Source organism: Lissotriton helveticus, chromosome 8, assembly GCF_964261635.1.
Source record: "Lissotriton helveticus chromosome 8, aLisHel1.1, whole genome shotgun sequence".
Taxonomy (NCBI): Eukaryota; Metazoa; Chordata; class Amphibia; order Caudata; family Salamandridae; genus Lissotriton; species Lissotriton helveticus.
In genome coordinates, this window is record NC_136069.1 from 282,828,441 (window position 1) to 282,843,835 (window position 15,395).

Genomic DNA, 15,395 nt, shown 5'->3' on the forward strand with positions numbered 1-15,395 from the left:
CTACAACTATTCACTACTCACATTTGCGAGAGATTAAGCTATTGTAATTGTAAATGGCAATGCCATTTATTGATCTGTTTTCAAAAACAACACATAGAATTTGTCATTTACAATACCAACAGTTCTAACTTTTGCAAAGGCGAGACTGTTGCATTGTAAATGCTTGTTTTCCCCCACTTCGATCAGTGTTATTGCACGATTAGAAAGACAAATATCACAGCCAGGCCAGACACTTGGCTGAGCTCTCCCATTAGATTTGCTGGCACGCCCACCTTACAATCCTGCCTAATTACAAATGGCGCGCCCACTTTACAATCCTGCCTAATTACAAAACTAGGCATTCAAACTGCCGGGTTTTTTGATTGTGAAAACGTGTCCTTTCCTCCACTACACTGATCGGTTCACATGGCACTGCTAGAGCCGTCCTTTTCTCCTCTTGAGACTTTCCAGCAGGCGGAGCTCAACACAACACAGTCTGCATCTCCTCGACTGACTCATTCAGCCTGCGCCACAAGAAACACGTGCAAAGACTCCAAGCAGATTACCGGCTCGCGTGTGGCTGGCTCACATTTCTTCGAACAGCCGGGAAGTCTCTTCCGGCTCAGCAGAGAGTGTCGACGTTTGGGAGAGCGTTTGTTGTAGCCAATCGCAGAGGTACCTGCCAAGAAAAAATATATACAGACCCTCATAGTCCCGCCTCTTACCCTGTCAATCAATTTGAAATCCAGCTTTCTGGTCTCACACCCCCACTTCACTTTCGCACATTTAGTTGGTTTGAGCGGAAAGAAATAGAAGTCGGATGGTCGGATCTTTGAGATCGCTTGACGGGCAGTTGGAGGTAAGTCTCTTGTCAGGAGAGTCCTGCGTTATTTGGAAGTGTTGACATGTAAGAAGTGAAATTCGTGTATATCTCTCTAGAATAGTTTTCGCTTTCTCAAATGAACCAAGACTGCAGTATAACTCCCATCAGAACACCGACATCACCTTTCTTTCCGTAATATGGGTTTCTCAATTACTCCGGTATGGCCATCCTGCCACACACATCAGTCCACTAATAGAGATTTAACAAGGCTGTGAGGTATTTCATTTTTGGGAGAACAGTGCAGGTTGTCCATGTGAGGGTTATCATTGAGGAAGTTATATCTGAAAGGGATATCAATAGATTACAGAAGTATGTTGTTAGGTTTTACTACATTTTGTATTGTTTCTTCTGGTTTCAATCGCTACTTTTAGGCTAAGGACAACTTGGGGACATCAGGAAAGCTTCCATGGGAATGCATTCCGCCCTTTGTTTACCATTTGCTTTGTAACTCACTGTTGCTTGCTTTCTGTTTGCTGGCTTTATTTGTTTAAAGCTATCCAGGTTGAGCTCGTCCCTTCCGTTTCATGTATCCTAATACTGTATCCTCCCACCAGTACAGGATTTCTGTTAAGGGGTCTTTTAATCTTGTTCTTATCTTGTTGCATTTGGAGATATATGTCAAATGTCAGGCTATGTCTTCCAGGCAGCTTGGTGTTTACTTTTCTTTCTCTTACTTCAAAATGAGAGGATGTATGTAGATGTGCTTGAGAAAGGCTGTACAATGTTGTTATTTTTTTTCCTTGCACACAACAAAATTTAAATGTCAGTAAATTAACTGTGCAGATATTTCAGAATATAGCAGAATTAGGACAGCACAAATGAAGCACATTTTTGGTAATTCTGAAGTGTGATGAAACAAATATTTTAATCTGATCAGTTCAATACACTCGGTTATTACATTGCCACACATCGTTTTGTGTGCTGTATACGTTTATTATTTTATCAGTAAAACTGTACGTCACTGCAAATGATAATGGTCAATTCAATTGTTGTGTGTCTGTAATGGCAGTACGCTACCACACCATACATACTCCACTTTACCCAGCTCCACTCTGCACCACTCCACTGCGATCTACTGTGCACCACTCCACTCTACTCTGTCTCTCTACTCTACTGTATTCCATTGCACTCTACCCAACACTAGTTTACTCTTCACCACTGCACTCTACAATAATGCATTTTATGCCACTGCACTCTGCCAGTGTACTTTGCCAATCCTCTTTACGCCACTCTAATGTCTTCCACTACTGCACTCTACTCCAATCTAATCTATGCCACTGTATTCTACAGTGCACCACTCTACGCCACTCTGCCCCACTCCTCTCTACACCACTCTGCCCCACTCCTCTCTACACCACTGCACTCTTAAGCACTGCCCTCTACACTAAATGCACTCTACAGCCTTGTACTCCAAACTAATTAACTCTGCCAGTCTACTCATCCTTGCTGCACTGTACACCACTACACTCTGCCACACTCTATGCACTGCACTGTAAGCCAACTCCATTCTATGACATTGTACTCTAAGTCACTCTGTTCTCCTCTGCACCACTGTACACACTGTACTGTACACCAAAGCATTCTATTATAGACCACTGCACTCTGACAGTCTACTTTGCATCACTGCACTCTCTGCCACTGCACTCTAATCTGCCCCACTGCACTCTAAGCCACTCTACTCTGCATCACTCTACACCACTGCACTCTACCCTGCTTCACTCTATGCCACTTCACCTTACGCCACTGTACTCTGCAGCACTGCATTCTCTGCCTCTGAACTCTGCACCACTCTACTGTGCACCACTGCACTCCATGTCACTGCACTCTACTTTGCGCCGCTTTACACTATGGCACTGCACCCTACGTCAATCCACTCTAATGTACTATTCACTATTGCACTCTAAGACACTGCACTTTATGGCACTTTACTCTGCGCCACTCTATTCCACTTTGCCACATTCCACTAGGCCACTTCACTCTAGGCCACTGCAATCTTCCTGCACCACTCCAGTCTATGCCACTCTATTGTACGCCACTGCATTATACACCACTATACTCTAAACCACTCTCACTAAAATGTGATGCATTTCAACTGGTAACCACAATGGCAAGGACTTTAACCCCCTCATAATTCCCTGGTAAGATGTACCCTGGGTATGGGAGTTAAAGGGGTCACCAGGGTCTGAAGCACTGATTGGTCCACCCTGAGTGACTCAGGTAAAAAGATGACAGCAGTCCCCCCAATGCAGACTGCATGAGCAGTGCAAACTGCTCAACCTAGACTTTGCCCTCACTGTGCGCAAAGTCACAGCACTATTTTAAATGTATTCCAGTCCCCCCTTCGGTAGGCCATCTCAGCCCAGTAGGAGGGTGCATTATATTAAAGGTGTGGACATATAAGTGCAAGCTTATATGTCCCTATAGTAGCCTCCTTCCAGTATGGGCTACTATAAGTGTTCAGGGGGACCATAGGATAACAATGCCTAGCACCTAGGCATTCCCAGGGTCCCAGCTCCATTTTGGTCCAACTGAAAAGTGTCCTGTTCGGTACCAAACAACCGGTCTCATCAGCCCCGACTTTATCCCAAAGTTGTATATAATTTGACATGCACCCAGGTGGCTTTAGAGCGACCTTAGAGGTTGACCACCTGGTTGTCCTGGCTGACAGCTGCTTGATTTTTATAAATTGGTGTTGGATTTCTTTTGAGTCGTGTCAGTTATTTATAGTCCATGTTGGTGCTCTGAAATGCTTAATTCCTGTTCCTCTAGGAAAACCTTACTGTTCTGTGACACACTACTAGGACTGAGTTAAGGATTTATTAGTGTGAATCCAAGGACCTATTTGGGTAATGTGAAATTATTGCATAGTGAAGCCTAACCAGCCCCACTGCTTAATAATCCACTTTTCTACAACCGCCTTACTTAAAACCAGTGCACTCTATACCACTGCAATCTACGCCAACTACTCTGCACCACTGCACTCTACTCTGCAACACTCTACGTCACTGCATGCTACTCCTCTCTACACCATTGGGCTCTAAGTCACTACACTCTACGCGACTCCTTTCGACTCTCCTCTCCGCCAGTGCTTCCGACGCCACTGCATTCTATGACACTGCATTCAATGACACTGCATTCTATGACACTGCATTCTATGACACTGAACTCAACACCACTCTACTCTGTGCCACTCTACTCTGTCATAATCTCAATCCACCAACCCTTCTGGAAAGTTCCATCCGGTTCATTTTAGAAAGTTCAATCTATCTCCCATGGTTTAAAAAAATACCATCCAGCCATAAAAGCCCAATTTGTATGCCCTCTTGAAATCCCTGTTGTAATTAATTTACCTCTACTTTCAATCATACCTTGTCGCTGCTCTGAAGCAGTGGAAAAGCTGCGAGAGCGCTATACACAAACCACAGATAAAAATATTGTAAATAATCAAGATTGCATAAAGTAACACCAGGCACTGCTGAATTTAAAAGCCAGAAAGAGTCAATACAGAGTATTATTTAGTAAAAAGAGCGTACTACTACAGCAAACTGATGAGCTGGTGATCGCGAAGAATTGAAAGGGGAAGCAAGTTTTTTTTTTTTTAATAAAGGATTAAGGTTTTGGACAAGCTGCCTCAGAAACTAAGGCCATACTTCTTAAACAAATAGTAAACTTGATGACCTAATTTTTAATGGGATTACGTTTGACCAGTTGCTATTTGGCATTCTTATAGAGCATCCATGAGTGCATGAAGGAAATGGCACCTAATGTACACATTGAGCTAATATGAGTGGGAAACTAGAAGTCTTGGAAGACTGACTTCAACTTTGCATCTTTAATTCATGTTTCTCCATGTACAATTTATAGTGATTAAAACACATTAGCAGCTACAGACATCAAGCACACTGCAGGGCAGTAAGCAGTATATTAAAAAAACGCCAGATAAAAATGTAATGTTTTGGTGCATATAAAGTTTGTGCTTGGCATATCCTAAACGTTTGGCTCAGTATTGGGAATAGAGGAATAAAATGCAAAAATGCATCCTGTTTTTACTTCCAAGCACACTAAAAGTCTGCAGACTGGTGTGAAGTGAATTGCAAAGTGCGTTCTCAGCACAATGCTCCGCCTCCCTGTTCAGGCTCACCCCCAAAGGTATTTCTGCAAGGGGAGGGGCCTCTTCTTTACCTCGACCGAGTCGTTTGCAGCACAAGTCAACGTCCTCTAAAAATAGGGGCAAAAATGCATGCCACTGGGGGGACATGGACTGACACACCCCTTTAGATGACTCTGCGCCCCTCCCCCAGGGGGGCGCACCCCTCAGTTTGAAGACCACCACACTACGCCATTGTACTCTATGCCACAGCAATCTGCACTCCACCACTGCACTCTGCGTCACTGCACTTTATGCTCATGCACTATACAACAATCTACTCAAAACCAGTGCCCTCTATGCCAATCTATTCTGTACCACCCTACTTTATAACCCTTCACTCTAGGCCACTCTACGACACTCCACTCAGAGGCTCTACCCCAATAACTCTACTCCACTCTATACCACTCCACTCTACTCTGTGCCCCTCCCTCCATGCCACTTCATGCCACTTTACCCCACTCTGTTCTATGACGCACAACTTCCCTGTGCTCCACTCCACTCTTACACTCTATGCCACTCCACTCTATAACTCTCCACCCAACCCCACTCAACCACACTCTACTCTACGCCATTCCGCTCGCCTAGGTACTCCGCTCTATGCCACACTACTCTATGACCATGTACTCCACTCTATGCCACTGTACTAAAAAAAACCTTCACACAACACCCTCTATGCCACCATACTCTGTTCTACACCACTCCACACATTCTGCTCCATTCTACACCACCCAACACTACTCTGCTCTACACCCTTCCACTCTACGACATTCTACTCCCTCCACAACACTGTACAACACTCAGCACTGCTCCATTAAACTCTAGGCCACTCCATAACAGTCCACTATACTCCAGTACTGTCCACGCCACTCTACTTTAACCCACTAACCTTTAGCCATGCTTAACAGCAGCTACGCTGGTGTACAGCATGGCTAAAACGTATTGGCAAGCCAATAGCTCTTGCTTAGGTGAGACCTATTGGCTTTGCCGTTGCTTGTTTTATTTGTAAGTAGATCGTTTTTCCTAGGATAAGGTTTTACATGCTTGGTGTTCAGGAACATATTTGTATTACAGAATCAAGGATAAACCACCTGATGAATGTACCATCTGGTCTTTGCACCAGAGCAGTGTTTTATTTAACTTATTGGCATTTTGAGGATTTGGGTGATTCAAAGTTGGATATCACATACCCCCCCAGGAGAGTTTTGAGAAATGTTAATTGTTTTCTATTGACCACCCAACCCTGAGTACATCTGGATAATGTGATGTTGCGGACTCCTATTTGGCGTTCTGTTCACCTTTCTCTTTTTTCCTCGTTTTACTTACTAATAATTGCTATCAGATGTTTGTTTAATTAGGGCAATGGAGGATATCCAAAACCGCAGTAATCGAAATGCATTAAATTGTCACATGACAGCGTCCAACTTGAAAAAGTGTCCCTAACCACCCATAGTGAGGGGGCCACTTTTCATACCACATATTCATTAAGGTGCTCGTATGACACCACATGGAAATCTTGGTTAGTTTTGGTTCACGTTGTGAGTGTACGGAGGTGAGAAGCCCAATCAGTCTGCATTTTCCTCGTTATCAGCCTCCTCTCCACCATACTCGTTTACATTCTCCAAATCTAATTGAACGACGTATAAATGTATATCTACAACCTGACAGACTACAAATGTCTTTGAAATTGCCCATTTCTAATGTTTTCCTACTAGGAATTCGAAAAATTGAAATACAACGATACTCCTAAACACCGCGGGAAAGATGGCTGACCCTGTAATCCTCAGCTTTTTATCTTTGTGGATCCCACTATATGCAGTCCCACTTAAGTGGTCAATTATTTGTGATATTTATCCAGCCTATTTTTTAAAAAATATATATTTTTGTAACCCAAAATTCCAGTCCATGCTCAAATAGCATTACAAGTCATGCTGTTGTGTTTTGGATTTATGTCCTACAATAAAGATATCATCACTGCTTCCCGAATCAGGAGCCCTGTCTCAGTAGTTTACAATATACATCACTTTTGCATCAGACTGAATTGCGTTAACACTAAGGGCCAGATATATCATGGGTCTTCTATTTCGCAAACAAGCCGATTTACAGAGTCAGCCCATTTGCGAACGTGAAAAGGCCTTTTGGGATGTATCATTCCAAAAGGCAATTGCAAAATTAGGATTTGCAAAATTTGCGATTTCCTATTTTGCGAATGCATTTAAGGAATCGCAAATTACGATTTCTTAAAAGCAATCTTGGAAGCACCCAAAATTTGCGATCTGGCCTTAAGGAATCGCAAATTACCACCATCTTGAAGTTGGTGGTAATTTGCGATTTCCTAGAAAAATGCACTTTTTGCATTTTTGTAAGTGCCATGTGGCGTACATACATGCCCTTAGGCATGTATGTGCGCCACATGTGTACACATGCATATTTCAGGGGTGCAACAGGGTGTTCTTTGACACCCTTGAAATTGCATTTGCTATTTGCGAGTACCTATTGGGCCATAGGAATGAATGAGAAGGTATTCCTTAATTGCGAATCCTAATTTGCGATTCGCAATTAAGGCATATGTAGGAATCGAAATTATTATTGCAAAACCTTCATACTTTGCATTTTGCGAGTCCTTAATAGCGAATTGGTAAAATGTTTGATGACTCGCAAAATACAATGATGATACATCTGCCCCTAAGTGAACTAACTCCCCCTTCCCCCACGTGCTCCGTCCATTACTCAAAGCTCCAGTCAGGAGGACTCAAGGTGTTGTGAAGGAGTCTCGCTATACATTTCCCTAGTTGTTGTGTACATAACAATCTCATTATCCATTTCCGTGTCTTCATCCTCTGGGACATGTATATCCAGGAATTCTGCCCCGGTTCCCAGCATCCACCTCGTCGGGGGTGATGCAGGCTCTTGTCACAGTCAAGTCATGGACCATAGCTCTTCACGTGAGAAGGTCGTCAGCTAGTTTCTCATTGCGCCTTACTCTTCTCATATGGACCTCTTCCGCCCCTCCCCATTCGATCATGTCCCTTTGCCAGTCTGCCACCTGGGGAGGTCTCGGGCTCAACCATATAATGGCTATGCACGATTAGCTAAGATTAATCCAAGCAATACACATTTCTTGCTGAGTTTCCTGTTTTAACTTCCCGGTACCAGGACTGAGAGGCAGTGGTTTATCCCCTAGGATCACCCAGTCCACGGCCTGATGGAGTTGGTCCAGGACCCCCTCCCAATTGTGTGCAACTTGGGTGGAGCTCCACACCACATGAAAACAATCCGCTGGTGCACTTCTACAGTACACAGCCCAAGTCTCTAGAGTGGTAAATTGCATGCAATTGTTTGGGAGAGAGGTAAGCGAGGTGTACAGTATTGAAGGAGTTTAAACCTTGCATTAACTTACACCTCTTGCTCTCCCCTGTGTACTCTGGCCCACTCCCCGGCTGTAATAGGGTCCTCGCTAATCTGCTGTCAAGTCTCCTCAATCTTCATGGGTGACATTGGTCTGTCAGTCCGTAGGGCGCTGTACAAGTGCGTGATAACCCTCCGGCCATGGACAATAACATGACCAAAGTCTGGGTGGATGCATGGGTCTATGGGAAAATGCCATATTTCTTTAGCCATGGCAGCTATTTTTGCACACGGAAAGAGCTGCCCCAACCCCAGGCCGAATGTCTCGAAAGAATCTTGCATTGTCATAAATCGGGCTCATGGATATGGATCATGCAGACCCACAGCTGCCACTGGCCTCCAGACATGGTCTGAGCTATCTGCGCAAATTGTCAGAGTTATCCGTAGAACTCCATAGGCACGGGAGCTGGAGGATCTGTGTACTGCTCTTTCTCAAAGTCTGCATAATAGCTGGATAACATGTGGCAGAGTCCCAGGCACTGTATTGCCATGCAGGAGTAGAGCATTCAGCTCAGTATCCTTGTATGTGCCTGCCAGTAGGGACTTTTCCCATTTGGCTCCCTCGTCAAAATAATGGACTGCATGTGGCAGTCAGTTGAGCCGCAAGATAATGCAATTTGAAGTCCAGTACCTCCGTTCCTCCTTTGTCTCATTCTAACTTGCGTGTGGCAAGTCCCACTCTACATCTTTTACCAACTCATGGCAGGTCAACCAGAAGCTGGTCCATCTCCCAAAAGTTTCTCCTCGGGATCTCCTATATGGTGCCTTTATAGTATGTAAAAGCAGCGGGTAAGCACCACCATTTTGATCAGTGCTAATATCCCCATCATAGTCCATTTTCCAGGATAGTCCCGCCTCAAGGGAGCAAATCTGTATGTATTCCTATCAGCTGTCCCACAGGGAACATCCCAGACTTTGACTAATTCACAGGAAATTCTACAACACTGCACTCTGCACCACTGAACTCTGCACCACTACTCTATACAACTCCATTCTCCCCTGCACAACTCCACTCTACCCTGCACAACTCCACTCTACTCTGCAACACTCCACTCTACACCACTGCACTCTATTCTGAAACTTTCTACTCTACGCTACTCCACTCTGTGCCCCTCTACGCCACTGCAATCAGTGCTGGCCACTCTATACCACTCTACTCTATGCCCCTGCACTCTTCCCTGCAACACTATACCCTACAACACTTCACTCTACTCTGCACTGCACCAATCTATGCCTCTGCAGTCTCCTCTGTCGCTGTACTCTAAACCACTGCCCTCTATTACAAAGCGCACTACACCACATTACTCTAATCAAATGCGCCCTATTCCACTGCAGCTGCACCAACTACTTTGTTTTGTGTATTTTATGCCACTATACTCTAAAACATTGTACTCTATGCCACAGCACTCTACATCACTCTATTATGCACCTCCTGTTCTCATACGCCCCTGCTTTCTGCGCCACAATGCTCTGCACCACTCCACTCTGCGACTTTGCACTCTTCCACCGTTCGAGTTTGTGACCCTGCACTGTACGACCCTGCACTCTGACACTCTATGCTGCATAACTGCACTCTTTGCCACTGCACTCTACTCTGCACCTCTATGCCACTCTACTGCACTCAACACCACTGTACTCTGCAGCACTACACTATATTCTCCTGCACTCTACACCACTCTACTCTATTCCCCTGCACTATTCCACTCTATCCTGCACCATTTCATATGCTACTTCACTTTACACCACTCTACTCCATTCTGCGCCATTGCACTCTATTCTACGTCACTGCACTCTACGCGAATGCACTGTACATCTCTTTACTCCAAACCAGTGCATTCTATGTCAGTGTACTTTATGCCACTTCGCTCTACGCCATTCTAAGACACTCCACTCTAGAACACTCAACTCCAATATACTCCACTCTACGGTGCTCTACTCCATTAAACGTGGCTCAACTGACACTTTACTCCACTCTATGCCATTCCACTCTACTCCACTCTGATGCTCTACGCAACTCCCTGAATGCCACTCCATGCCACTTTAACTCCACTCTATTCTATACACACTACTCCAGTTTACACCACTAAACTCTGATAATCTACTCCGCTCTACGCCACTCTACTCTGCAACACTCTACTCCACTCAACGCAGCACCCTCTTCGCCACTCCAGATCGGCTCTACACCACTCCACAACACTCTCTGCAGCTCCACTCTACAACACACTGCTCAACTTGGACACTGTACTCCACTCTGCTCCCTTTATGACACTCCACAACACTGCACTACTTCATAACTCTCCACTTGACTCCTCTGCATGCCAATCAACTGTACTGTATGCCACTCTACGCCACTCCATAGCATTTCACTCTATGCCACTCTCTTTTACTCTCCCCAAAATACTTCATCATTTAACATTCCCTCGACCAACCCTACCAACCCCTCACCACTTGGTAGAATATGCAGAACTCCTTCCTGCTGAACCTACAGCCAAAAGGGTACCAGTGATCAGACCACCCTCCCCTCCCCCCAACTAAATCAACTAATGAACCATTGGAGTGTAGCACAGGCCAAGGAGCTGTGTCCCCCACGAGCCTCAAGACCAAAAGAGGTACTCAGCAGACCGTAAGAGGATGGGCCCTCCAACATCTTCTTTTGTGGAGTGCAATATTGTTGATCAGACATTCACAGACAATCTTACCCAACTGGGTGACCATGAGACCCTTCCACCCCCTGAGGAACATAGTACCTGTAGCATTTAGGCAAAAAACTGTTATACAGCATTTCAGCATTTCGACTTAAGAACTGGCTATTTTCACCTTCCACACCGTACCGGGTCTTTTTACCTATCTGTGTGTCAAGGTCTATACCACATCCACAACAGTATTTAAGTCTGTTGGTCTCATTACCCTCTGGCTGTAGAACAGGCATCTTCAGCCTGATCCTCCAGAACTAAACCCGAATCCCTCAACAAAGTCTGAAGTGTCTAGCTGGTATCCACACTGATACTTATTGTGTCCGGCGCTAGTCTAATTTTTGAAAAAGCGATTTATTCCAATCACTTCTGAACTTCCGACCTCAAAGTTACGTTTGGGCACACCAGGGTGCAATCTCGGTTACAAGTTTTTTGTCCCTCATTGGTCCCCAGCAGTGTCCTTCTGTTCCTGCGAAATCGTGTCACCGGACAGGCATGGGTCTCCTGCTGTATAGGCGGAACAGCAGTTCATTTCTTTTTTTTTTTTAAATGTGTTTGTTAGCATTTTCAAAATTGAACAAACAATACAGAAGCATGAGTAGCACGTGTCAAAAGAATATACATTCCACGTGTAATACGTTATCCATAGAAGACTTATTAACCTAATAATATACATTATGAGCAAAACCCTTGCCCAGCTTATCGTGGGTGTCCATAATAAGTGCTCTGCCTCTGCAGTAAACCAAGAACAAGCCCCCCCCACCCCCTTTCCTCTCCGGGTCGGTAAATTCTCTAACCCCAAAATCAAATCCTCGATCCACTCTGGCCACATCCTGCGTCGAACAGAAGGGGATACTTGTTGCTTGTTCCATAAGTCAGACAGGTGCAACACTCTTGGGTATTTGGGTTGTGTTATTTCATTGAACTCATACGAAAGCAGTGTTAAGAAGGGACTCCAAACTTTCTGGAAGGAGTCTGCAGTGTTTTGTGGAGTAGCTGAGATTCATTCCATGCCCAATATATACCAAAGCCTATGCAGCCACCCAACGTGTGAGGGGAGAATAGTGGAACCCCCGTGTGACGGTATATTTTGCAACTCTGCCCCCAGTGCTAACCCCATCTGGCGGCATCTTATACTTTTAAGTGGGAATGTGATTGGGTTGGGAAGGCCCAAGATGTCATAGACCGGGAGCCTTGGGATCTGTGTGTCGAACAGCTCGTCTATTGCGTCCAAGATTTTAGGCCAGTAATTGGACGGCAGCAGGCAGTCCCACAGTATGTGCAGCAGTGTACTCTCATTGTCACAACCCCGCCAGCATGTAGGGCTCTCTGTGGGTTACCTCTGTGTAAGCGCGCTGGTATAAGATACCAGTTGGAATTCCCTTTCGTGTCTGTGCAAACCTACTGGCTTGCATGTTTTAAGGGTTTTCACCAACTCTTTTATAATCTTTTCCCATACTGAAAAAGGTTAGAAATTTACTCCTGACAGTGGCAGACATAAAACCTCTTCCGGGGTTAGAAAAAAAGTGATTGGAGGCAAGGTGAACTTGAAACATTCAGATTTTCACATGAGCAAATCTACACATGCACATTTGCTCATGCTAAAATGCAGTTCACAAATGTTTTCTAGGAGTACTACTTCTTGGCCAACTTCTTGGCCTACTTCTGTAAATTCTTGTGAAATCATGGAAACTGTATATATGCACTTAATGCAAGAATATATACCATGGATGCACTTTTGAGACTTTCTTTAATAATTGGGCCTCCAATTAGGCCTGGCGTTAACCATGACCTTTTGTGTTTTCAATAAAATTCTGTCTCTCTCTCGGTCTATCAGCTGGCTTCACTGTGAGTGACCGTATTCTGCTCTTTTACAAGGAGCATATTGGCACACAAAGTAGCTTTGTTCAGTGCCCGGAACTGCTGTGGCCATGAGACCAAAAACAATTTTTGCGTTTGCCAATGCTTGTTAGAATGGTGAGGGCTCAGCAGCTCTCACACCGATAAGGTTTTACAAAAACCATGCCTAAACAAGTCACGCATTGACAAAACCAAAAGGCTCACCACCAATTTCAGACCTACTGGCTTTGCCAATGCTTGTTTATTTTTGTTTCCCATAATCCTATTTCAACTGGTTACACTGATTTTCCATTATGAATATTTTTGGGAAATACAAGCATACATCAACATGTTACTAAGTGGTGCTGCAAATATATGGTACCTAAAATCTTACAGTAGTTTAGCAAAATGTGTTTTTTCCCTACATTTTATTGTGAAAGCCAAAAATAATCACTTGTGCTTTCAAGCTTCTGCACATTTTTGCATATAATCATAGAGCATTCTGGGAGCATTATACATATATTTATACTGGAACCACCGTCAGTAATGCAGGCAGTAAATGTAAGTAAGCTTAAATTTACTTTTAGTGCTCACCCTAATAATAAAGGCTTTGCATTAATGAACCATAAATACAAGTTTGAACAGCATTAACACATGGACACACATATTCCCTTAACTGTAGGCAATGCCCTTCCCTGATCCATAATGTGGTACGTACTGTAAACTGGCAGCTAAAGGGTTTGTGCTTTAGGGGGTTGGGCCTACTTGTCCCAAGGACATAATACACATGAAAACTTGTTGCCCTGGACCCAAACAATATGTCCCGGGCGTCTGGCTAAAGGAATTCCACATCCCTGTCCTTTGACTCGGTGTGGCCTGTAGGTGTGGGCTATGTCTGATCAAATTGTATAAATCTGTTATGAGTCCTTTATCTGAGGTTTTAGTGATCAGCCATTTTCCGTATTTGGTCATGTGGCGGGACCCTTGTTCTTTAACTCCCCCTTGAAGTACCCAATGCCGAAGTTGCAGATATCGCAATCTTTCGGGGATCCCGTAGTCGAGTTTCAGTTGAGTAAAGGGGATTAAGCCCGTCAGGTCAAATAAATGGCCCATGGAGCGTCTCACCATACCTGAAAGGCTTTAGCAGACATCCCGGGTTGCCAAAGAGAGGGGTCAAGGGAGATGGGAAAGTAGTTACTTTCCTTGCTACCGCCACTCCATCCCAAACTGACATCACTGATTGAGTAACGGGTTATCCCATCAAGCCACTCGGACGTTGGGCTTTCTTTAAGAAGGGGACCTTCCAGAGAGGGATCCCAGCAAGTGCCCTATCTTGGAATAGCCATCTTTTCTCAGATTCTGGCCACGCCCATTCCACCAAGTACCTTAATTGTTCAGCTTTATAGTAGGTAAGGTGGTCCGGGATTTCCAGCCCGCCTGCTTCGGACCACATATATCCAAGAGCCTTACTCATCCTGAGTCTCTTTCCTGCCCAGACAAACTGATTGATTCATTTCTCTTTGAAGCAAGACAAGCACTCCTGGGGGTGGAGGGGCAGTCAGCGCCGGCAAGGTCTGGAACAGATAAAGTTCTTTAGGTAGAAGAGACATTTTAACCGCTGCTATCCTCCCCAGCAGCGAGAGGCGGTGTTTACTCCAAGCACCCAAATCTTTTTAGGTCTCGCCTGCCATTGCGCTTGCGCATCGTTTGGTTTCTCTCTCTAGGTCTCTGCTCTGTTCTCTCTCTCTCTCATCTACTTCTTCCCTGTTCACCTCTCTCCTTTCTGTTTCCTTTGTCTCACACTCTAATATCCTTCACAATAAAGTCTCCTATGCCAGACGCACTTCCCTTTCTCCTTCACACTGCAAGGGCTCTTTCCCAACACCCCACCCCCACACACCTTTACCCCCCACCCTCACCTGACTTTACTCACTCCCTATTTGATCTTCTTCTTCATACTCATACACTCGCATTCAGGAGTCTCACCTTCTCTACTTTCTACGCCTCGCACTGCTGCACGCCTCGCACTGCTGCACGCCTCACACTGCTGCACGCCTCACACTGCTGCACGCCTCACACTGCTGCACGCCTCACACTGCTGCATTTCTCACACTGCTGCATTTCTCACACTGCTGCACGCCGCACACTGCTGCACGCCGCACACTGCTTCACGCCTCACACTGCTGCACGCCTCACACTGCTGCACGCCTCACACTGCTGCCCGCCTCACACTGCTGCCCGCCTCACACTGCTGCCCGCCTCGCACTGCTGCACGCCTCGCACTGCTGCACGCCTCGCACTGCTGCACCCCTCGCACTGCTGCACCCCTCGCACTGCTGCACCCCTCGCACTGCTGCACGCCTCGCACTGCTGCACGCCTCGCACTGCTGCACGCCTCGCACTGCTGCACGCCTCGCACTGCTGCACGCCTCGCACTGCTGCACGC

General features: G+C 45.4%; 1 protein-coding gene across 1 annotated transcript in view; it reads left to right on the plus strand.

Annotated features, from left to right (window-relative positions):
* The first annotated feature begins 705 nt into the window (after positions 1-705).
* Positions 706-15,395, plus strand: part of ATM (ATM serine/threonine kinase) — a 1,424,234-nt gene continuing 1,409,544 nt past the window's right edge. The window contains exon 1 of the mRNA XM_078657051.1: positions 706-838. The gene's annotated coding sequence lies outside the window, so the exon portion shown is untranslated. The remainder of the gene's footprint in view (positions 839-15,395) is intronic.